The sequence below is a fragment of the Ictidomys tridecemlineatus genome, chromosome 3 (assembly GCF_052094955.1).
Source record: "Ictidomys tridecemlineatus isolate mIctTri1 chromosome 3, mIctTri1.hap1, whole genome shotgun sequence".
In the NCBI taxonomy this organism is placed as follows: Eukaryota; Metazoa; Chordata; class Mammalia; order Rodentia; family Sciuridae; genus Ictidomys; species Ictidomys tridecemlineatus.
This window is the reverse complement of record NC_135479.1, coordinates 62,140,012-62,164,454: the sequence shown is the minus strand read 5'-3', so window position 1 is coordinate 62,164,454 and position 24,443 is coordinate 62,140,012. Positions and strand designations below refer to the sequence as shown.

General features: G+C 42.0%; 1 long non-coding RNA gene across 2 annotated transcripts in view; it reads left to right on the top strand.

The window, feature by feature from the left end:
- The window catches only part of LOC144376197 (uncharacterized), a 57,949-nt gene extending 36,788 nt beyond the window's left edge, over positions 1-21,161 (top strand). The window contains exons 4-5 of one of the 2 annotated variants that reach the window (XR_013436406.1): positions 7,283-7,326; positions 12,135-21,161. This is a non-coding gene — a long non-coding RNA (uncharacterized LOC144376197). The remainder of the gene's footprint in view (positions 1-7,282; positions 7,327-12,134) is intronic. The other variant, XR_013436405.1, reaches the window with a different exon arrangement.
- The last annotated feature ends 3,282 nt before the right edge of the window (positions 21,162-24,443 follow it).

Genomic DNA, 24,443 nt, shown 5'->3' with positions numbered 1-24,443 from the left:
TGGTTTGTGGAAAGGCTTAAATGCCATGCCAAATAAAAATGTCTGTGTTACTATGGCCAAATGCAATACCTCCCAATAAAATTGGGAAAAGATTAAGAATCTTCTGTTGAGAGTTTGGCAAAGTAATAATAATAACCTAGAGCTGCGGCGCGCGCTGGGGATCGGCAGGGAGCCGGAGCGGGAGAACAGCGAGGAGAGGGAGAACAGCGATACGGATTCGGAGGGCTCCTGCCAGCGATACATCGGCAGCGCTTGGTGCGGAGTTCCGGCTTGAGACAGAGGAGAGAAGCGGTGGTTCCAGTCACCGGTCTGACCACGGAGGACGGCGGCCTCCATCTTGGAGAGATGATGTAATCATCCCATTGTTCTGCTGATCTCAGCTCATTCAGCTACGGAACAGGTGAATTCAGGCTGGTATTTGCCTGCGTCTAGCAGACAGATTTCTTGCTCAGGATCGGGACTAGGGATCCTGTGGAGAATACCCTTGAAGGCTCGTGCCTGGCAAGGCGTGCGCCGGGCACTGAGCAGCGGGCCTTGGGTTCCCGGGACTTGGGTTCCCGGGGCTAACCGGGCCCAGGTCTGAGGAATCTGCGGAGACTGCCTGTGAAGGCGAGCTCCGAGTGGAGCGTGCGCTGAGCTTGGGGCGACTGGGTTCTGACTCCCGGGACAGTTTTGGCCTGGGGCTGGGGAACCCCGGGGGTCGCTCGCTGGGGCCAGCTCCCAGCGGAGAGAGTGTATCTGGATCGGAAAGGCGGGTTCTTGCTACCTAAGCTGCTTTGGCCCAAGGCTAGGGAACCGGCGGTGACTGCTTCTCGGCCAGGGTCCTGCTGGGTGCTGTGGGGGCAGAGTGGAGCTTCCACCTGCGCCCAGAGCAGGCCAAGTGACCCGCCGGCGTGGTACCATGAAACCCCAAATGCAGCTGGTGCTGAAGAGAGAAGCCGCCCACGCTTAGAATAGGACCAGCGACCCACTGGCAAGACAGGCCAGGTAGCTTGCCAACGTGGTGGACACGTAACACTGAGGCAGTCGCGTCACACTGGTTGTAGTAGGGGTGGAGCAGGGTCGCCGCCCGGGTCCGGAGGGGGCTCAGCGACCCGTTGGAGAGGTAGTCAGGTACCCCCATTGGGAGTGGGGGCTGTGCAGAACTGCGACCCACCGGCCTAGAGGTCTGCCAGCGTGGTAGACACGTCACACCAATTGGAGTGGGGGCACAGCAGAGCCGCCACCCACATCCAGATCAGGACCAACGACCCCAGGGTGTGGTAGTTACGTTACCACAATTGGAGTGGGGTCAGAGCAGAACAGCCACCAGTGCCTGCAGTGGGGGCAGACCTTCGACCAATTAGCGTGGTAGACAGACCACCCTAATTAGGGGAGGAGCACAGCCACTACCCGCCCTGCAAGGAAGACTTCCCAACTATACAAGAGCAATATAAATAAATAGGAGGTAAATTTCAAAAACACAACAGTTGCACCAAGCAGGAAGAAACGCGAGCAGTATGAAAAGACAAGGAAAGAAAGGTCCACAAGCAATGCAGGTCAACTCAACTTTAGAAGAGGTAATAGCTGCAACAGATGGAATGTCAGATAAAGAGTACAGGATATATATGCTTCAGATGATCTGGAGTCTCAAGGAGGACATGAGACAGCAAAATCAGACAATGAAAGATCACATTGACAAACAAATCCAGGAAGTAAAAGATCAATTTCACAGGGAGATAGAGGTAATAAAAAACAAACAAATTGAAATCCTGGAAATGCAGGAATCATTAAACCAACTTAAAAACTCAATTGAGAATACTAACAGCAGATTAGATCACTTAGAAGAGAGAACATCAGACAATGAAGACAAAGTATTTCAACTGGAAAAGAACATAGACAGCTCAGCAAGTCTGCTAAGAAACCATGAGCAGAACATCCAAGAATTATGGGACAATATCAAAAGACCAAATTTAAGAGTCATTGGGATACAGGAAGGCACAGAGCTCCAAACTAAAGGAATAAACAGACTATTCAGTGAGATTATACAAGAAAACTTCCCAGACTTGAAGAATGAGACAGAATCACAAATCCTAGAAGCCTACAGGACGCCGAATGTGCAAAATCATAAGAGATCCACACCTAGACACATTATAATGAAGATGTCCAACATACAGAATAAGGAGAGAATTTTAAAAGCTGCAAGAGAAAGAAAGCAGATTACATTTAGGGGCAAACCAATCAGGATAACAGCTGATCTCTCAACACAGACCCTGAAAGCTAGAAGATCCTGGAATAACATATTTCAAACACTGAAAGAAAATGGGTTCCAACCAAGAATCGTGTATCCGGCGAAATTAAGCTTCAGGATAGAAGATGAAATTAAAACCTTCCATGATAAACAAAAGTTAAAAGAATTTGCAGCTAGAAAACCATCTCTTCAAAAAATCCTTGGCAAAACATTACAGGAAGAGGAAATGGAAAATAACACTGAAAACCAACAATGGGAGATAGGACAGTAAAGGGGGAAAAATAGTCAAAGAGGATAACAAATCAGGTTTAGAAACATCAATAAACAAATATGGCTAGAAGAACAAATCATATCTCAATAATAACCCTAAATGTTAATGGCTTAAATTCACCAATTAAGAGACACAGGCTAGTAGAATGGATCACAAAAGAAGACCCAACAATATGCTGCCTACAGGAGACGCATCTGATAGAAAAAGAGATTCATAGACTGAAGGTGAAAGGTTGGGAAAAATCATACCACTCATATGGAATGCGGAAGCAAGCAGGAGTGTCCATACTCATATCTAATAAAATAGATTTCAAACCAAAGTTAATCAAAAGGGATAAAGAAGGACACTTCATACTGCTCAAGGGAACCATACACCAACAAGACATAACAATCATAAATATATATGCCCCAAATAATGGTGCAGCTGTGTTTATCAAGCAAACTCTCCTCAAGTTCAAGAGTCTAATAGACCACCATACAATAATCATGGGAGACTTCAACACACCTCTCTCACCACTGGACAGATCTTACAAACAAAAGTTAAATAAAGAAACTATAGAACTCAATAACACAATTAACAGCCTAGACTTAATTGACATATATAGACTATACCACCCCAAATCAAGTAGTTACACATTTTTCTCAGCAGCACATGGAACCTTCTCAAAAATAGACCATATATTATGTCACAGGGCAACTCTTAGACAATATAAAGGGGTAGAGATAATACCATGCATCTTATCTGATCATAATGGAATAAAACTGAAAATCAACGATAAAAGAATGAAGGAAAAATCAAGCATCACTTGGAGAATGAACAATAGGTTGCTGAATGATCAATGGGTTTTAGAAGACATCAAGGAGGAAATTAAAAAATTCCTAGAGTTAAATGAAAACACAGACACAACATATCGGAATCTATGGGACACATTGAAAGCAGTTCTAAGAGGAAAATTCATTGCTTGGAGTTCATTCCTCAAAAAAAGAAAAAAACCAACAAATAAATGATCTCATACTTCATCTCAAAATCCTAGAAAAAGAAGAGCAAAACAACAGCAAAAGAAGTAGAAGGCAAGAAATAATTAAAATCAGAGCTGAAATAAATGAAATTGAAACAAAAGAAACAATTGAAAAAATTGACAGGACTAAAAGTTGGTTCTTTGAAAAAATAAATAAAATTGACAGACCCTTAGCCATGCTAACGAAGAGAAGAAGAGAGAGAACTCAAATTACTAACATACGGGATGAAAAAGGTAATATCACAACAGACACTTCAGAAATACAGAAGATAATCGGAAATTATTTTGAATCCTTATACTCCAATAAAATAGAAGATAGTGAAGGCATAGATAAATTCCTTAAGTCTTATGACCTGCCCAGATTGAGTCAGGAGGATATAGACAACCTAAACAGACCAATAACAATAGAGGAAATAGAAGAAACCATCAAAAGATTACCAACTAAGAAAAGCCCAGGACCGGATGGGTATACAGCAGAGTTTTACAAAACCTTTAAAGAGGAACTAACACCAATACTGTTCAAGCTATTTCAGGAAATAGAAAAAGAGGGAGAACTTCCAAATTCATTCTACGAGGCCAACATCACCCTGATTCCGAAACCTGACAAAGACACTTCAAAGAAAGAAAACTACAGACCAATATCTCTAATGAATCTTGACGCAAAAATCCTCAATAAAATTCTGGCGAATCGGATTCAAATACATATCAAAAAAATTATACATCATGATCAAGTAGGATTCATCCCTGGGATGCAAGGCTGGTTCAATATACGGAAATCAATAAATGTTATTCACCACATCAATAGACTTAAAAATAAGAACCATATGATCATCTCGATAGATGCAGAAAAAGCATTCGACAAAGTACAGCATCCCTTTATGTTCAAAACTCTAGAAAAATTAGGGATAACTGGAACATACCTCAACATTGTAAAAGCAATCTACGATAAGCCACAGGCCAGCATCATTCTGAATGGAGAAAAATTGAAGGCATTCCCTCTAAGATCTGGTACAAGACAGGGATGCCCTCTCTCACCACTTCTGTTCAACATAGTCCTCGTAACACTGGCCAGAGCAATTAGACAGACAAAAGAAATTAAAGGCATAAAAATAGGAAAAGAAGAACTTAAATTATCACTATTTGCAGATGATATGATCCTATACCTAGCAGACCCAAAAGGGTCTACAAAGAAGCTATTAGAGCTAATAAATTAATTCAGCAAAGTGGCAGGATATAAGATCAACACACATAAATCAAAGGCATTCCTATATATCAGTGACAAATCCTCTGAAACGGGAATGAGGACAACTACTCCATTCACAATATCCCCCCAAAAAATAAAATACTTGGGAATCAACCTAACAAAAGAGGTGAAAGATTTATATAATGAAAATTATAGAACCCTAAAGAAAGATATAGAAGAAGACCTTAGAAGATGGAAAAATATACCCTGCTCATGGATAGGTAGAACTAACATCATCAAAATGGCGATATTACCAAAAGTTCTCTATAAGTTCAATGCAATGCCAATCAAAATCCCAATGGAACTTCTTGTAGAAATAGATAAAAGAATCATGAAATTCATATGGAATAATAAAAGACCCAGAATAGCAAAAACAATGCTAAGCAGGAAGAGTGAATCAGGCGGTATAGCGATACCAGACTTCAAACTATACTACAGAGCAATAGTAACAAAAACAGCATGGTACTGGTACCAAAACAGGCGGGTGGACCAATGGTACAGAATAGAGGACACAGAAACCAATCCACAAAACTACAACTATCTTATATTTGATAAAGGGGCTAAAAGCATGCAATGGAGGAAGGATAGCATCTTCAACAAATGGTGCTGGGAAAACTGGAAATCCATTTGCATCAAAATGAATCTGAACCCCTATCTCTCGCCATGCACAAAAGTTAACTCAAAATGGATTAAGGAGCTTGATATTAAATCAGAGACATGGCATCTGATAGAAGAAAAAGTTGGTTATGATCTACATACTGTGGGATCGGGCCCCAAATTCCTCAATAGGACACCCATAGCGCAATCAACAAATGGGACTTACTCAAACTAAAAAGTTTTTTCTCAGCAAAAGAAACAATAAGAGAGATAAACAGGGAGCCTACATCCTGGGAACAAATCTTTAATCCACACACTTCAGATAGAGCCCTAATAACCAGAATATACAAAGAACTCAAAAAATTAGACAATAAGATAACAAATAACCCAATCAATAAATGGGCCAAGGACCTGAACAGACAGTTCTCAGAGGAGGACATACAATCAATCAATAAGTACATGAAAAAATGCTCACCATCGCTAGCAGTTAGAGAAATGCAAATCAAAACTACCCTAAGATACCACCTCACTCCAGTAAGATTGGCAGCCATTAGGAAGTCAAACAACAATAAGTGCTGGAGAGGATGCGGGGAAAAGGGCACTCTTGTTCATTGCTGGTGGGACTGCAAATTGGTGCAGCCAATTTGGAAAGCAGTATGGAGATTTCTTGGAAAGCTGGGAATGGAACCACCATTTGACCCAGCTATTCCCCTTCTCGGTCTATTCCCTAAAGACCTAATAAGAGCATGTTACAGAGACACTGCTACAACGATGTTCATAGCAGCACAATTCACTATAGCAAGATTATGGAATCAGCCTAGATGCCCTTCAATAGATGAATGGATAAAAAAAAATGTGGCATTTATACATAATGGAGTATTACTCTGCATTAAGGAACGACAAAATCATAGAATTTGGAGGGAAATGGATGGCATTAGAGCAGATTATGCTAAGTGAAGCTAGTCAATCGTTAAAAAACAAATACCAAATGACCCCTTTGATATAAGGGGAGTAAACAAGGACAGGGCAAGGATGAAGAGCTTGAGAAGAAGATTTACATTAAACAGGGATGAGAAAAGGGGAGGGGAGGGGAGGGGAGGGGAGGGGAGGGGGGATAGTAGAGAATAGGACAGACAGCAGAATACATCAGACACTAGAAAGGCAATATGTCAATCAATGGAAGGGTAACTGATGTGAAACAACAATCTGTATACGGGGTAAAGTTGGGAGTTCATAACCCACTTGAATCAAACTGTGAAAGATGATGTATTAAGAACTGTGTAATGTTTTGAACGACCAACAATTAAAAAAAAAATTGACACAAGATCTTCAATAGATCATCTTTCTTTGAAGACAAAAAAAAAAAAATAACCTAGATCTTCCAAGTTGATTGTGTTATTGAAATGATATGTTTTCTACAAATTTCTTTGTGTTTCAATAGTAGATCATAATGAACTTGGACAAAGAATCCAGTGACTAATAGATATAATTCCCAATTGCCTTTAAATATTAAGAAAGACGGAATATGTGGGGAGCCACTCTGAATGATTCATGCCTTCCATCCTGAAGCAAGAGACTTTGACAGGTCACTGCATTTCACATGGTCCCAGTCCAGGAAGTTGAGGGCCTGTTTTCAGACTTAGGCAATCACCAATGAAGCTGAGCTATACTCACCTATTGCTTTCTAATACTACCCCTTTTCCCTGTTTGGGATAGAATGTTCCATGAAATCACCCTTTGAGTGTCCCCTTCTCTTGCTCTGCCCTTGGGTGTGGCCTTCCTAGATGTCAGTCAACCTGCTGACAGTAGACATCAGGAAGCTAGACTCACCCCCCCTGAAACCTGACACTTTGCCTTATTTGAATGGCTTCTCCTTAATAAAAAGGTTAATTCAGCACATGCTCTCTCTCTCTTTTCCTGCAGACCCTTAAGGTCAGAAGAGTCGTCACAGGACCCCAAAGAAAAAGGTATCTTTCTCTCTTGTGTGATGATTTGGTGCAGCCCAGTTCCCCTGGAGTGACCCTTAATGTTTTACTCATGAGGAACGTGACATTGTGGGATGAATCTCACTTGGTCCTAGTATATAATTTAGTGAATGTTCTGTTGAATTTGCTCGACCAGTATTTTGTTAAGGATTTTTGTGGCTGCAGACATGAGGTATATCGGTCTGTATCTATCGTTTTTGTTGTGGTTTTTGTAATATTATAGAAACTTTACAGTCTGACCTATTTGAAGGTCATCCAAGTTGTGTTTAGAATGCTGCTTCTCAGACAGGAATGAGAAAGCTGAGCAGAAGTCCCACCCTAATTCTTTTCTGTGAACCTGAACCTATTCTTCCTTGCTGCTCCAGGGATAAACCCATACATTGACCAATCACTGTAGGAGGCTAGGCCTTAGCACTCAGCCAGTCACCTGGTTCCATTAGTCCTGGACCAAATCCTGTGGGGAAAAAGCCACAGCAGTTCTCACTTGCATTCATTGCAGATTTACATCTTTGATGTGTCCTCTATCAAATGAGATCCTCTATAGAGACACCCTGAACACACCAATGTGTTCATGTAACAGCTTCCTTGACTTCTCTCCTTGTGGCACAGATAGACCCACCTCAGCAGCCGCAGGGTTCCTTGGTGGGTAGGGAGCAGATGTGGCCATCTACCCCCTCTACATGGAAGTTACTGAGGGCTCCAGTTCTGGCCATTTCCAACAATGCTGGCAGCATAAGTACCTAGTTTTGGACATGCGGATGAAGAAAGGGACACATGCTAAGGACTTAGAAGGGTGCTGCCAAATGATTCTGAGGAGTATCCGTGGCCACATCTCTCAGGGGATCTACCCAGGCCTCTATCTCCTGTCTTCTCACCAGGGCTGTTCAGCAGTATTTTCAGTGAGACCAGTATTTTGTTAAGGATTTTTGCTTAACATAGTGTTAAAGTGCCCCTGAGTTTAATCCCTAGTACTTAAATAATACAAAACAAACAAAACAAATAAAACAAAAATAAGCAAATAATACAAATCCTAAAAAACTTAGTTCTACATGGGATTTACTGTTCAAAGAAAATTCAAGTGTAAACAGTCCCTTCCACTACTATATGGTCAAACAGAAGCTGGACTGCAGTGATGTGAAAAACTCAGAGGAGGCAAACACCCAGGAGAGAATAATGACTGTTACCTGGAGACTAGCAGGAGGGAGAAGGGGAGGGAGTGGGTACGGGTACCAGATAAAGGACAAGGGATGCAGTTAAGCCAATAAGCTGATGTTTTTTTAAAAAAAAAAGTCTTAAATTTTAAAATCTTGTAGTTTCAACAAAAATACAAAAAGAAAAACATGAAAGAGGAGAGGGGAAAGGCAGCTCTGGGGCAGAAACAGGTGCAAGGGGGAGCACAGTAGGTGGTGCAGAGGTGGGGCCACTAGGAGGTACAGGCATGAAGCTGCTGTTGAAGGTGGTTCTGACCTGGTGCTCTCTCAGGTGGTGGAGGTGGTAATGGAAGTTGAGCTGGGGTTTCTTATCTCTTCCTTTATCCTAACTTATGTGTCCATACAGACTACTGTATGTATGTTTCTAAGTGCTTCATTATTCTTCTTGGCTTATTGTTGATATTACCATAAAATATGTGTACTCTTCACTAGTGTTGAGACTTGCCTGCCTGATGACATGGAGCTAGACATTGTTGTTTTCTCCTGTGGGATATGTTCCCTATACTAAGTAAATTTATCTTTTCTCTAGCCATTGAAGTTAAGAGTTTATATATATATATATGTTTTCTGTTTCTAAATAACACTGTTTGAGCAAAAAGGTTTAAGATTAGGCCAGGCTCAGCAATGGAGAAAGACCCTATTTCAAAATAAAAAAGGAAAAGACCATGGATGTAGCTCAGTGGTAAAGTGCCCCTGGATTCAAGCCAAGTACCAAAAAATAAAAATAAAAACATAAAAAACATTGACCTGTAAAGGTGGGACGAGCGTCAGAGGAAGAGACCACCAAGAGACTGTCTCATGCAACAGCAAAGTGTTTATTAGGGGTCCAGCATGCTGGGGCTCAGAGCTCACTTGAATAGAGCAAAGAGAGAGAGCCCTGAGAACAGCTCAAGCAGAGCTTGTATACTTTTCTTGGAGAGGGCAGGGAGGGAAGTTCATTGACAGGTCAGGGCGAGTGGGCAGTTTGCCTGCAACCCAGTGAGGGAGAGCATTCTGCAGTTTGGCAGTTGGGGACAGCACATTCTGGGAACAAGATTAGCAAACAGTTCTCAAGATTTCAACAGTGTTCTGTTAAGCATACAGAAAAATGGAGTGACAAGTACCTATTTTATTAACCTTTCAGACCTGTATGGCATTTGCCCTTCTAAGGAAACATAATTAATCCCTTCCAACATTACACAGCCCAGAAGAAATTAGACTGCACTGGTTTGAAAAATGTAGACTTGGCATATCACAGGACTAGAAAGTTAAGGGGTTGCTGGGGACTAGCGGGAGGGTGGGGAGGCATTGATCATGGATACCAAATTCCGGAAAATGTTCTGGAACTCGATTCTGGTGATTATTGCACAGTTTAGAGAAGGCACTTGATGGCAAATAACTGAGTCTTCTAATTATGAAAACAAATCTTTAATTTTAAACAATAATAAAATAATAAACACATACAATAAAAACAAATAAACAATTGCCTGGGAGAACAGAGGCTCAGGGATCCTCTCAGGATACTGTGCAGACTGAAGGGCCAGCAGGGGGTCTTGGCCTTGATCGTCCACTGCAGGTTCATCCAGCTCCAGTTCTCTATCAGATGGTGAAGGTGGTGGACCTCGAATGGGAGGTTCCACAAGCACCAGAGCTGCTAGAGGAGTAAAGGTCCACAGACTATCCATGTTAGGTCCAGGACAGAATATTCCCTACTGCCTTTCATACAATTCCACGCACAAACCCAACACCAGGCAGTGTTCCCAGAATGCACACAGACAATGACAGCTCTGCCTCTGGTTGTTCCTGCCCTGCCCCAGTTCCTGTGCAGTATGCTCTGCTTGTCCATCCCTGTCCCATTCTGACATACTCATAACCCCACCTCAGTCCTCCTCAACTTCAGTCTGTTCCTCTTGGGCTCAAGGTTTTCTATCAAGGCTGGGACCTGGTGTCCTTGGTCGTCCTCCTCGGGGCCTGTGACAGTAACCTGGCTGTGGACATTTCCAAGTGGGTAGTGAGGCAAATGCAAGTGAGGGAGTGAGGAGACCAGCCAAGAGGGATGGGGGGCAACAGTATGAGAGTCCTGGCCTTTCCTACCATGAGGTCAGTGATCTTGGCACCCCACAGTTCAGAGGAGTGGGCTGAAGCTCAGAGAGGCCTAGGGCAAGTATCAGGACTCACAGCTGTATGTGACCCTGTCACTCTGGGCAGGGCTTACCTTCCCAACATTTGGCCCATCTCCTCTTGGATGGAGGAACTCGAGATGTTTGAGGACTAAGAGAAAGAATCATAGAAGAAGATGGGCTCCAGGGTGTCCTCCAGGTCCCCCAGGGAGTATGCCTGGAACACATATCCAATGCTGGTATCATCCCCTCTGTAGCCACCTTCTTGGTTGGGACATTGAGGAAACATAGTCAGTGCCAAAATGATCCACCAGAAGTGTCTGGGGATGGAGTCCAGTGCAATAGCCAAAGCAAATAGGGGCTTGTCCCACAAAGGGACAGGAGAGCCCCATCAGAGCAATGGCTGGCAGAGTTCACAGTGGAATTGCCGAGGGGATAGTCAGAAATACAGCAGCTTCAGGCCAGTTTGTTAGCTGAGCAGAGGTGGCAGCTCCCTGCATTAGGAGCTTATCCCCTGAGTCCCACCAGCACATCACCTTCTGGAGATGGGAAAACAGGCTCATCCCACACAGGAGGGTCCCTGTGTGAGGACACCCAGGACATCATTCTGTGTGGTGCTGTTGAAATGGATCCAGGATGGAATGAGGTCCAGGTCCCACAGCCATGAAAGGCTGAATGGCTTTGGAACCGGGGTCCCCCTGGAAGGTGGTGAGGTCCTGGGAGCCCAGATCCTGCTTTCACACTCTGTGTTCCTTGAGACAGCAAGTCCCAGAAAAATGGACCAATTGGCATGAGCCTTGTAGTATTTCAGCTAAACTCATCCCTAGTAATCCTGATGCTGTGTAAGACTTGGAGAGTATGTGCAAGGACCATCAGGCCATTGTCACCTGAACGCCTGGGTGTAGGAATTATAGTCAATTGGATGACAGAGTGTCGCGACCCCTTGCCCGCAAGGAAGACACAACTCAGGAATCTTCTTTCAGCAGTTTATTCAGGCCCTTGATATTTCTTCTACTAATCCCTCGGATGCCCCTCCCAGCCTTAATATAGCATCTCAAGCCCCAATGCGAAGCTGCCACGTGGAACTTTCTCATAGGGTGCTGAAAAACCATGTGCCAACTCTCCCAAATAAGGAGTTGTTTGTCACATACCACAGGGGAGCCAGCGCCATCTTGTAATGGCGACCATAATCTGCATAAGCGGCAGAGGCGGCTCACCACAACAGAGTACAAATCATCAGAGAATTAAAATGAAATAATTTCCACGTTACTGTTCTGATGTTTTCACAAATATGGGAACAGTGACCTTGGATGAGTCCATTAACGAGGCAGGCAGAGAGGGTAAGGAGGATGGGTGAGGATTTGTTGTTCAGATTCCTCACAGTGGGGACTCTGCCCCTCCACCTGACAATCCTACCAGGAAGGTGGTCCTGGTGGTGTCTGTGCTCTTATTCACTTTTATTCTGCTCTGTTCTCTGCAGGTAGAGTCCCCTCGGTCCCGCACTCACCCTGAGGCCCAGCTCCTGCCCAGTGGTGCTTGTCCCTGGATATTCCTCTCTGCACATGGATTTGGAGCTGAAGCTGCAGTTCCATCGCTTGTTGAGGATAAACTGTGGAAAGAATGGAAGATAGTGCCTGGTAGCTGGCCAGGAGCCCCAGTCCCTGCTGGCCTCCATTCAGGGTATTTCTGCCCCATGTGACCTTCTGCTCCCCTGACCTCATATAGACGCTGTGTCTCAGGATTCTACCCTGAGAGGACTGGAAATGACACTGGGTGCCCAGGATGTACCCTGGACACATTCATTCCCCATATTTAGCCCTGTCCTGGGGGTGACCATGATGGGACAGGAGGCTTACAGTCTCCCACCACCTATTCCTGCCTTAGGTCCCTGTTCTCCCCTACTGAGGAGCAAGGTGGTGGGGCTCTGCAGGGCTACTCACAGTGATGTTCTCTCCTGGATATACCTCACCAGGGCTATCATGTGTGGACCTTAAGCTACTCCTCCCACTTGTAGGAGTGCCACTTGTAGGAGTACCACCAGCAGGGGACTGGCAGCAGGATCTGAAGCAACATCACAGTCATTTCCAAAATTTTGTTCTTTGGGGTGTCCAGTGGATTGGGTCTGGGAAAGGGACCGTGCAGCCATGGGGGGAGCTCTGGCGACGGGGCCTCCTAAGGAGTCAGCCTCCACAGGAGAAGCATGAAAACATGCTTTTTCATCCAAAGGATTTCAGCAAATGAGCTAGGAGGAGGCTGTTGCTAGAATGTAGGTTCCTGGTTACTGGGTTCCATGACCAAGGAAGGGAGAGGCCATGTCTTGGGGTTCCTGGCCTAACCCATCCTCCAGATAAACCCATGTTTGTCCCTCTTTTGGCTCTCCTCCAGCCCCATGACATTTTCATGTGTGTACACAGCCAAACCCAACAGCCAACCATGTGTGTACACAGCCAACCCACATCCCTTGACAGGCCTCGGTGCAGCCAGGGTCCCAGCTCTGAGGATACACAGTTAGGTTTCAACCCAGCTCCTCCTCCTTTCCTCTCATATGACCTTGGACAAGTCACTGTGTCTCTGAGGCTTGCCCAGTATCCCTCTGCTGCCGCAGTCTGGCTGGACACAATTCCTGGCGTATACATACAAATTGCTGTAGATGCGGTTAGGGCATGGAAGACGTTACAAGGACATGGAAGTTTACAAGGTCAATTATCTAAGGTAATACAAGGAGCTAATGAACCTTATGCTGAATTTGTAGATAGGCTTATTCAAACAGCTGCTAGAGTTTTGGGGAATACAGAACAAGCAATGCCATTAATAAAACAACTGGCTCATGAGCAAGGAATTGTTGATGCAGAGAAGTCATTAGACCATGGAAACATGAACATTGAAACACATGTATTAAATTATGTAGAGACATTAATGAACAAGGGCAAGTCGTGGCAGCTGCAGTACAACAGGTTTTAGATGCCAGAGACATTAATGAACAAGGGCAAATCATGGCAGCTACAGTAAAACAGGCTTTAGATGCCAGGCCAAGAACATGATACAATTGTGAACAAACAGGACATTTTAAAAGGAATTGCCCCATAGGAAGAGGGTTTAACAAAACTAGGTATCAAAGGAGTAGAATACTGAGAATTTGCCAATGATGTCATAGAGGGAGACATTGGGCTAATGAATGCCATTCTCAAACCACCATAGAGGGTACTCCTTTATCAAAAAATGAACAAGAACCTGGTGTTTATCCACAATATCGTGAAGAAAGGCATCAGGCTCCATTGCCAAAAAATGGAGAGGGGGGCGCAATGCTCCAGGGTCCCAAACCACAAATATATGGAGCACTGGAGGAACCCAGCAATCCCATCAGGGTAGTGCCCAGGACACATTGTCCACTACATCCCTCATCAGACAAATCAGAGGGAGCGCAGGGTTGGACATCTGCGCCTCCGCCAGAACAGTACTAACTCCAGAGATGGGAGTTCAAATCATTCCCACAGGGGTAAAAGGACCTCTTCCCAAAGGAAAAATAGGCTTATTATTGGGACGCAGTCCTAGGGTAATTGATCCCAATTATGAAGGTGAAATAAAAATTATAGCCAGTTCTCCAAAGGGTATATCAGTAATTTCACCAGGAATTAGAATAGCACAGTTACTAATAATAGCCAGCCTACATGATAAATTTTCCAGTCGTACTGTAGAAAGAGGTTCCAAGGGATTAGGCTCCACAGGTGTAGATTGGGCTATGCTTTCTTTAAATTTAGATTTTCGCCCCATGCTAAAACTAAATATTCAAGGACATGAATTCAATGGACTAATGGATACAGGTGCAGACCTTAGCATCATCTCTCGTCAAGAAAGGCCAAAACATTGGCCATTACAACAAGCCACTCAAACACTTCGAGGCCTAGGAGTTGCGACTAATCCCCATAGAAGTGCAATGGTATTAGATTGGAAGGATCCTGAAAGATGTGAAGGAACTATACAACCATATGTATTGGATCATCTCCCTGCAAATTTATGGGGATGAGATGTCCTAGATCAATTAGGACTAACATTAACAAATAACATCAATCAAAATGCACCCACTATTAGGGCTAGACAAGGTTTTAGGAAAGAAAAAAAGATTAGAAAAACAAGGTATAGCAGCACCAATACAAATAGATCAAGGAACAGACAGACATGGGTTGGATTTTCAGAAAGGGCCACTGAGACAAAAATTACTTGGAAATCGGAAAGACCAGTATGGGTTCCTCAGTGGCCCCTGACTAAAGAAAAGATACAAGCAGCCCATGACCTGGTCAAACAACAATTAGCAGAAGGACATACACAACCTTCTGTATCTTATAATACTCCCATTTTTGTCATCAAAAAGATCTGGTAAATGGAGATTATTGCAAGATTTAAGAGCCATTAATAATGAGATGGTTATTATGGGGACTTGCTCAATTGGGGATTCCTCAATTGTCTGCTTTGCCAAAAACTTGGTATGTTTTAGTTATAGATATTAAAGATTGTTTTTTTTTTTTCAATTCCAATTCATCCTGAGGATAGTCCACGTTTTGCATTTACTATCCCTTCACTGAATCATGAAGGTCCCGATCAGAGATATGAATGGAAAGTACTCCCTCAAGGGATGGCTAACAGCCCAATTATGTGTCAAATTTATGTTAACAAAGCAATCCAGACACTTAGAAATCAAAATCCTGAACTACAAATATTTCACTATATGGATGATGGATTATTAGCACACAAAGATAAAAGCACATTGCTAGAATGTTATGCCACATTTACAAATTTATTAAAAAATTATAATCTAGATGTAAAAGTACAATTAAATTTTCCAATTATTTAGGATTTCTGTTATCCTCAACCATGGTCCATCCACCAAAAATTCAAATACGAATAGATCAACTCAAATCACTTAATGACTTTCAAAAGTTATTAGGAGACATAAATTGGATAAGGCCTTATCTAGGCATACCAACAGGAGAGTTGGGACCTTTATTTGATATCCTAAAGGCCTATCAGATCCAAATTCACCCCACATGTTAACACCTGAAGCAAGAAAGGCATTAAAAATCATTGAAACATATATGGAAAATATGCATTTGGATAGAATTGATATAAGTTTGCCTTTATTTATTGTACTACCAACACAAAATTTTCCTACAGGAGTATTTTGGCAAGAAGGTCCATTATTATGGATACATATAATTCTCCTAACATTATTCTTACTAGATATCCTGAGGCTGTAGAACAATTAATACTCAAAGGAATAAAAGCAGCAAAGGGAGTGTTAGGAATTTCTCCCAATAAAATTATTACTCCATATACTATGGATTAAATTGATGAGTTAGCTAATGAGTTAAATACTTGGGCAATAATCATGTGTAAATCTAATGTTTCTTTTGATAACCACGTACCATCTAATCCTTTATTGTCTTTTTGGTCTTCTCATCCTGTAGTTTTTCCAAAAATGACAAAAAAAAACTATCATGAATGCTCCAAATATATTCACTGATGGGTCAAATAATGTACAGCAGCAGTAGTTACCCCTGATCAAGATGGGTCAAATAATGGTATAGCAACAGTAGTTACCCCTGATCAAACCTTTACATTTTTAGTATGCAAATAATCAGCTCAAAAGGTAGAGCTTAATGCAGTATTACAAGCTTTTGTGATGTTTAAAGATTCTGTATTTTCCGATAGTCAGTCTATAGTTAATGCTATAGTATCCCTTGAAGATGCTGGTAGGATTTCCCCTTCCTCTACTGTTTTCTTTTTGTTTTCCACTATACAAAGTCTAATCTGGGACAGAAAAGATCCATTCTTTATAGGACATATCAGGCCACATACAGGATTGCCTGGAGCCCTTAGTTTGGGCAATGATTTAGCAGATAAAACTACACATGACATACATATTCTCTCTACACTAGAAGAAGCTACAAATTTTCATAAAAAGTTCCATGTCAATGCTAATACTTTACAAAAGCGTTTTAAAATAACTAAGGAACAAGCTAGACAAAAAATAAAACAATGTCAAAATTGTGTGACCTTTTTACCACAAGTTAATCTTGGAGTCAATCCTAGAGGACTGATACCTAACCATATTTGGCAGATAGACATCACACACTTGCCAGAATTTGGAAAATTAAAATATTTGAAGATGGCCACAAATAGAGTGCATCACACCCCATGTACCAAAGCCAGAATGTATAATAAGTCCCCTCTCAGCTACATGGAGGTTGGGGGGAGGGGTGGATCCACAAAGTGAATGTGAGGTGCTGTGTCTATAAGAAGTGGGCTTGGATGGATCTGGTGAAAGCACCAGATCCTGAGAATCATGCATAACCTCCCTAGCCCTGCATCCTGATCAGACAGAAATATGTATGTCCTAGAGGAGGGAAGGGTATGGCCTGAGTTCACAGAGTATTTTAAGTGTGAGCTGGGGCCTCAGTTTGGATATTTTTGCCCACGCACTGCAGAAATCTCAGCATTGTTGGATAATAGGAGAGAGGATGAGAGAGAGAGAAAAGTATCAATCTTTGTAGAGAAAGCTATCCACCTGAGAAAGAGAGGGAAAGATATAGATCTTCTCAGAGATTGATCTTAGAGAAAGAAAGCTGTCAGTCTTCTTAGGGAGGGATAGAAAGATACGGATCAGAGAGAGAGAGAGATTGATCTTTTTCCTTCTATAAAAGAAATGGAAGTGTTCCTCCATGCTGACCTCACTGTGTTGCTGACCCAGCCTCTCTGTAGCTGAATTCCATCCCCAATTCTGTCCCTGGACTCAGAGGGTTTTAGGGGAAAAGGGTAGGACAAAGTGCCACACAGCTCTATTGGCTCCATGGAAGCGGATCCCCTAGTCCCCACATTCCTTCTGCTCACTTCTCATCAGCTTAAACTCTGGTCACTCACCGGCAAGAGAGGTGAAGAACAACAGCCTTGTAGCTTGGAGAGTAGCTTACCCTAGAGAGAGGGAAAGAATCAATCTTCTCAGAGATTGATCTTAGAGGAAGAAAGCTGTCAGTCTTCTTAGAAACCAAGTCTGAGTTCTGAAGAGATGGCCAAAGTGAAAATCATGTGTTCAAGAGCAGACTCTTTCCTTCCCCAAACCCCAAGATGAAGGGGTCGAAACAGAGTGTTCTGGGGGTCTAGGCAGTGGTTTATCTGTCACCAAACCAGGCCTGTCATGCCTGCCTCACAGTGTGATCCTCCCTGAATCTGCAAGTTGCTAGAAAGAGAGTTCATTCACAAGATGGCTGACTCAAATTCATCTCCCTGAGGCTTAGGGGTTTTATGTGACAAGAGAGCCAGTGAAAGAGGATTTGAGGTGAGGGATTCTGTTGTCTGTGTGCATAGTGAATCTACATATCACTTGATGGGACAGGTGTTCAGAAAATGGCCACAGTAGCATGATCTGAGGGCGGAATGTTTGGCCTTTTGACATCAAATGCTCACCCATAGGACTCATGTGCAGGCCCAATTGAAAGACTGGGGGATTTCAGCTGTTTTGAGCTAAACAAAAACCTGCCAGTTTTTCAAAAGCAACTTAGGCAAACATTAACCTGTGACCTGCATAGTTGAATTGTTATCTATGGCAAAGCTAGTGGGAGTCTTGTATTTTTTAGCTGTATGAGGTATAGAATTGGGCATAAAACCATGTGAAATAAGAGTGCTTATTCAAGTTTTTCTTAGGTTCATTGTAAGAGCAGAGAAGGGGAGGTGCCTCCCAATGCAATAGACAGGGGAGAGGTCTGTACAAATTAGCACGAAAAAGGAATAAATATTAATTTGTGAGGAAATGACCAAGGTAAAGTACATAATTAAGCAAAAGCAAAATGTTAAAAGAGTATCTACCTTCGTACAGAGAATGTTAGCATGCCATGTTAAAACAAATGCTAGTGACCTTTCTTTTACAAAATGCACATGAACCGTCATGGTGAAGTAGGGCTGGCAGTAATTAAGTTTGCAGAGAGTTATAAATTAAATCAAGGCAGGATGGGCAATATTACCATCAGACAGGTGGACTCACAGGTCCAACATGTGATGTGATGCAGTGGTAGACAGCTAAGTTGTAGCAGAAATAAAGAAGTGAGGAGCCTGCCTGGAGTAAGCCAGATGATTGCCAAATTCCCAAAGCCAACGCTGCTAGAAATGGCAGGCAGCTCAGTAAAAACACATTGACAGGGAGGGGCTTCAATACATGTCTATCAAAATTAGATAAATAGAGAATAATACCTTGGATTTAGTATGTAGGTCATTGCTAATAGCAACAGAAAACAACATGTTATTTGTAGGTCTACAGAATCACTGCAAAAATTAATTATACATTTGGCCACAAAAGAAACCTTAACCAAGTTAGAAGAAAAAGCTATATATTTAATCAAGGTCTAATAAAATTAGTATAAATGGTAGCATTTTCATTTAGAAAATTCAAGAAACACACATCTTGAGTACCCTCAGACTAAAAAGAGGACTGACTGTCGAGGCAGATTTGAAATCTGTTGAGAAAGCTCTAAAAAGAAAAGCCCTTTGTTTTCAAACTCCTGGGACATAAACAAAACAGTATTTAGTAGAGAAATTAAGTCTATGTGACTTCTGTATTGAAATAGCAAGACAAAATACCAGGACCTACATGGTTTAAGTACCAAAGGAAACTGGGAGGAAGTAACTGATAAAAATCAAAGCAAATTAATGAGCTGGGAAACCAAAGTGTATCTATATTCACGTTTATGTCAGAAATGTAGGGATTCTGTGTTTGGGATTGAGGTCTCTGATAGCTTCATGACTGTGGCATGCTTAATGGCTAGTAAGTTTGTGTGCAAAGACACAGAATGCCTGGCTGCTGGGAAAACTTCTGTGTAAAGACACAGGAAGCCTGGCAGCAATGTCCTTCTGAGTCTTATCAGCCTCAGCCTTGATCTCAGGCACACAGCTCCTGGGAATAAAGAAACTCTCTTGGTAGAACACCACAATGTTTCACTGAACCTAAACCCATCCACATAACTTTATACAATGGACTTTCTTGAATGCTAAACAAAGCTCCTAACATTGCACATTGTAACTTAGTATGTGACTGAGGAATAAGCTGCATAATGTTGCTAAGTCTGTAACCTGCCTACTAAGACAATGAACAGTATGTATTAATGATGCCAATGACCTAAAGTAACCTGTTGATATAAATAATCTTGGCAGCTTGGCCTCTCTGCCATTCTGACGTCTTTCTTTCCTGCCTCTGCATCTTGTCTCTGTGTCTCCTTTAATTTTCCTCATACAGAAAGGTGAGCAATCCCACCGTGGGTTGGTGTTAAGCAGCAAAAACTCAATCTCATCACTAGTTGCACTTTTCTTTGTAAAGGAAGAAGGGAATAGCAGACACATAGGAGATGATGCATGAGAAAGGAGACCTAAGTACAGATCCAGAGCATGCCTGGGCAAGACTCCAGTTCCCCCAGGCAGGGGAGGATGATTAAAGACATACCAGACAGGATCTGTGCACCCATCAGGCCATCTCTACCCACGACAGGCTCACAAGATCAGCCTAGGTGGAAAGCCATGTGGCAGCATCCAAGAAAATGAAAAATGCAAACATTCCCAGTAAACTCTTACACAGAAATAAAAACATCAGTACATTCAAGTGTGTTTATGGAGCATTGTGTCAAAAACTGGCAGCACATTATTCTATCAGCAAGGAACATTGTGGTCACATGCAGGTTGTACATTAATGTTGATATTGGCCAGGAGAAGGAATGAAGTCAAGCTGAGAAACTACATTTAAGGGATTGCCCCCCCCTCCCCAGAGTGGGAACAGAAGATTCAGAAAAGTGAGTCTGGTAAGACCACATTTATTGTATTTTTCCCCCCTGGCATCTGCTGAGCCATTGGTATTATTGACTTTGTTAGTTAGTTTTCCATGACTATTAGAAATACCTGAGATAAATCAGCTTATAAAGAAAAAAATTGTTTGGTTCATGGTTTCAGAGGTCTCAGTCCATGTTCAGTTGGCCCTGAGGATTTTGCAGTCCATCATGGCAGGAACAAGGACAGAGGAAGCTGCTGACATAATGATAGCCAGGAAGCAAAAGAGAAAGGCAGGAGTCATAATAGCCCCTACCTTTACACATTCCTACTGACCTGTTTCCAATTAGGACTCCCTGGTAGTGATTCTACCAAGTCCAGATAGTACCTCAGCCTGAAAGGGTTAAAACACTTGGGCCTTTGGGAGCACTTATCATAACCTTGGCACTGTCCACAGTGGCATCCACAGATCACCATGAGAAGATATCACCTGCCAGGCCCCTTTTTCAGAAACATGACACATACAGGTGGTGAGAAAAATATTGGGAAACAGAGGAATAGTCATGAGATGCTGATGCTGAGGAAGGAGCAAACCAAGTATGTATGAAGCGAAAGCTCAAGCTAAAATGTGTACCACTTCTCTGCTTCTGTGTTAATTGACATCTTGGTGATTTTGCAAAGAAATAAAAGTTTTCGTTTTTTGAGTTCATTTTTGAGTTATGAGGATGCACTTGTTTACTGTAATCCAGGGTGGGGCTGCTCAAACCCAGGCAGATCAGCAGTGCTAACCAAAGCATGTCCTGGTGCATTCTAGCCTGCTTGGCTCTGCCCGCCGCCTACGACCAGGTGCATGGGTTAATGGGTGGAGGGCTCTACATCTGGATGGGGTCCAGCCTACCTCAGGCGGACTCTGCCTGGGCTAGGTGGGCCGGGCATTCCTGCTGCCAGGTGGCTGGTGTCTAACTCATGGTGATGTGTACTTTGCCACACCCTTCTCAGTAGGCAGTTTTTGCTAGGACAGTCCTGGCACTGCCTATTCCCTGCTTTCTGCCCCAGTGGGCTGCCCTTCATTGTTTTATTATTATTATTATTATTATTATTATTATTATTATTATTATATAAATGGCAGTAGAGTGTATTTTGGCATATTTTATATACATGGAGTATAACTTATTTTAATCAAGATCCTATTCTTGCGGTTGTACGTGATGTGGAGTTACACTGATTCATGGCATTGTGTTCATATATAAATATAGGAAAGTTGTGTCTGATTCATTCTACTGTCTTTCCTATTCCCATTTTCCTCCCTCCCCTTCATTCCCCTTTGTCTTATCCAGTGAACTTCTATTCTTCCCTTGCCCACCCTTTCTTGATTTGGCTTAGCATCCACATAACAGAAAACATTCTGCCTTTGGATTTGGGGATTGGCTTATTTCACGTAGCATGATAGTTTCCAGTTCCATCCATTTACCAGCAAATGCCATCATTTTATTCTTCTACATGGATGAATAATATTTCATCATGTATGTATACCACATTTTCTTCATCGGTTCATCTGTTGAAGGGCACCTAGGTTGGTTCCATAGCTTGGCTATTGTGAATTGAGCTGCTGTAAACATTGATGTGGCTGCATCACTGAAGTATGTTGATTTTAAGGCCTTTAGGTATAAACTAAGGAGTGGGATAACTATGTCAAATAGTGGTTCCATTTCAAGTTTTCTAAGGAAACTCCATGCTGCTTTCCAGAGTCTTTGTACCAATTTGCTGTCCCACCTGCACTGCACGAGTGAACCTTTCTCCCTACATTCTCTCCAACTTTTATTGTTTCTTGTATTCTCGATATTTGCTGTTCTGACTGGAGGTGGAATCTCAGTGTTGTTTTTTTTTATTAATTCCAGATGATAGTTTATTGATTGAATGAAGTATTACAAAATATTTGAACTTCATAAGTCTCTGTCATTTTCACCATTTTTTAAAATTTAAGTTGTAGATGGACACAATGCCTTTACTTTATTTATTTTTAGGTGGTGCTGAGGATCCAACCCAGTGCCTCACATGTGCCAGGTAAGTGCTCTACACTGAGCCACAACCTCAACCCTCATTTTTACTATTTTTTAAAGCAAGGTTTTTTTTCCCCTCTCTTTTGCATTACTGAGAATTGAAACTAGGGCTTTGCACTTGCTAGGCAACCCCCCTGCCACTGAGCTGTGCTCCCTGCCCTGACGCAAGTATTTGTTCAGTTGTTCTTCACTCTTTTCAATGCTATAAAGAAAGCTGAAGACTGGAGTCAGTCAGTTAAAAACCTTTGGCTGGGATTTTGACTCAGTGGTAGAGCGCTTGCCTCGCATGTATGCGGTACTGGGTTTGATTCTCAGCACCACATATAAATAAATGAGTACAACTACTTAAAAAAATCTTTGAGAGGATACATCTGTGCTCATTGCCCAGAAAAGAATTTGTGTGAAATTATTTGGAAATTGTGTCTGAGAGTCTTTTCCTTCTTCTTCTTTTTTTTTCTCTTTTTAAAATTTATTTTTTATTTATATGTAACAGTGGAATGCATTATAATTCTTATTACATTGTTAGAGCACAGTTTTTCATATCTCTGGTGGTTTACATAGTATATTCACACAATTTGTGTCTTCACACCTGTACTTTGAATAATAATGATCATCACATTCAACCATCATTAATTACCTTCTGCCCCCTCCTTTCCCCTCTACCCTCTCTGCCCTATCTAGAGTTCGTCTATTCCTCCCATGCTCCCTCTCCCTACCCCACTATGAATCAGCCTCCTTATATCAGAGAAAACATTCGGCATTTGGTTTTTTGGGATTGGCTAACTTCACTTAGCATTATCTTCTCTAACTCCATCCATTTACCTGCAAATGCCATGATTTTATTCTCTTTTATTGCTGAGTAATATTCCATTGTGTATATATGCCACATTTTTATCCATTCATTTATTGAAGGGCATCTAGGTTGGTTCTACAGTTTACTATCGTGAATTGTGCTTCTATAAACATTGATGTGGCTGTGTCGCTGTAGTATGCTGTTTTTAATCCTTTGGGTATAGACTGAGGAGAAGGAGGGCTGGGTCAAATGGTGGTTCCATTCCCAGTTTTTCAAGAAATCTCCATACTGCTTTCCATATTGGCTGCACCAATTTGCAGTCCCACCAGCATCATATGAGCATTTCTCTAATTTCTGGAGATATTGGACATTTTTTCATATATTTGTTCCACCATTTGTATTTCTTCTTTTTTTATTTTTTAGTTGTAGTTGGATATAACCCTTTATTTCACTCGTTTTATTTATTTATTTATTTTTGTATGTGGTGCTGAGCCACAACCCCAGGCCCTGTATTTCTTATTTTGTGAAGTGCCTGTTCAGTTCCTTTGCCCATTTATTGATTGAGTTTTGGGGGTTTTTTTGGTGGTAAGTTTATTGTGTTCTTTATATATCATGGAGATTAATGTTTTTATCTGAGGTGAGGGTGGCAAAGATTTTCTCCCATTCTGTGGGCTCTCTTTATGTTCTTGATTGTTTCCTTTGCTTTCTAAGTTTGACTCCATCCCATTTATTGAATCTTTATTTTACATCTGGCACTTCAGGAGTCTCATTAAGGAAGTCAGTACCTAAGCCTACATGATAGAGAGTTGGGCCTACTTTTTCATCTAGAAGCAAGGTCTCTGGTCTAATGCCTCAATCCATGATCAGCTTTGAGTTGAGTTTGAGTTTATTAGTGATAATTTTATTATGTTTATGGTACCTTTGTCTAGTATGAGATAACTATATTTGTGTGGGTCTGTCTCTGTGTCTTCTATTCTATTTCATTGGTTTTCATGCCCATTTGGGACCAACACCATGCCATTCTGGTTACTATAATTCTGCAGTATAGTTTGAGGTCTGGTATTGTGATATCTCCTTCTTCATTTTTTTCCATATGTATTATTTTGGCTATTCTGGGCCTCTTATTTTTCCAAAGGAA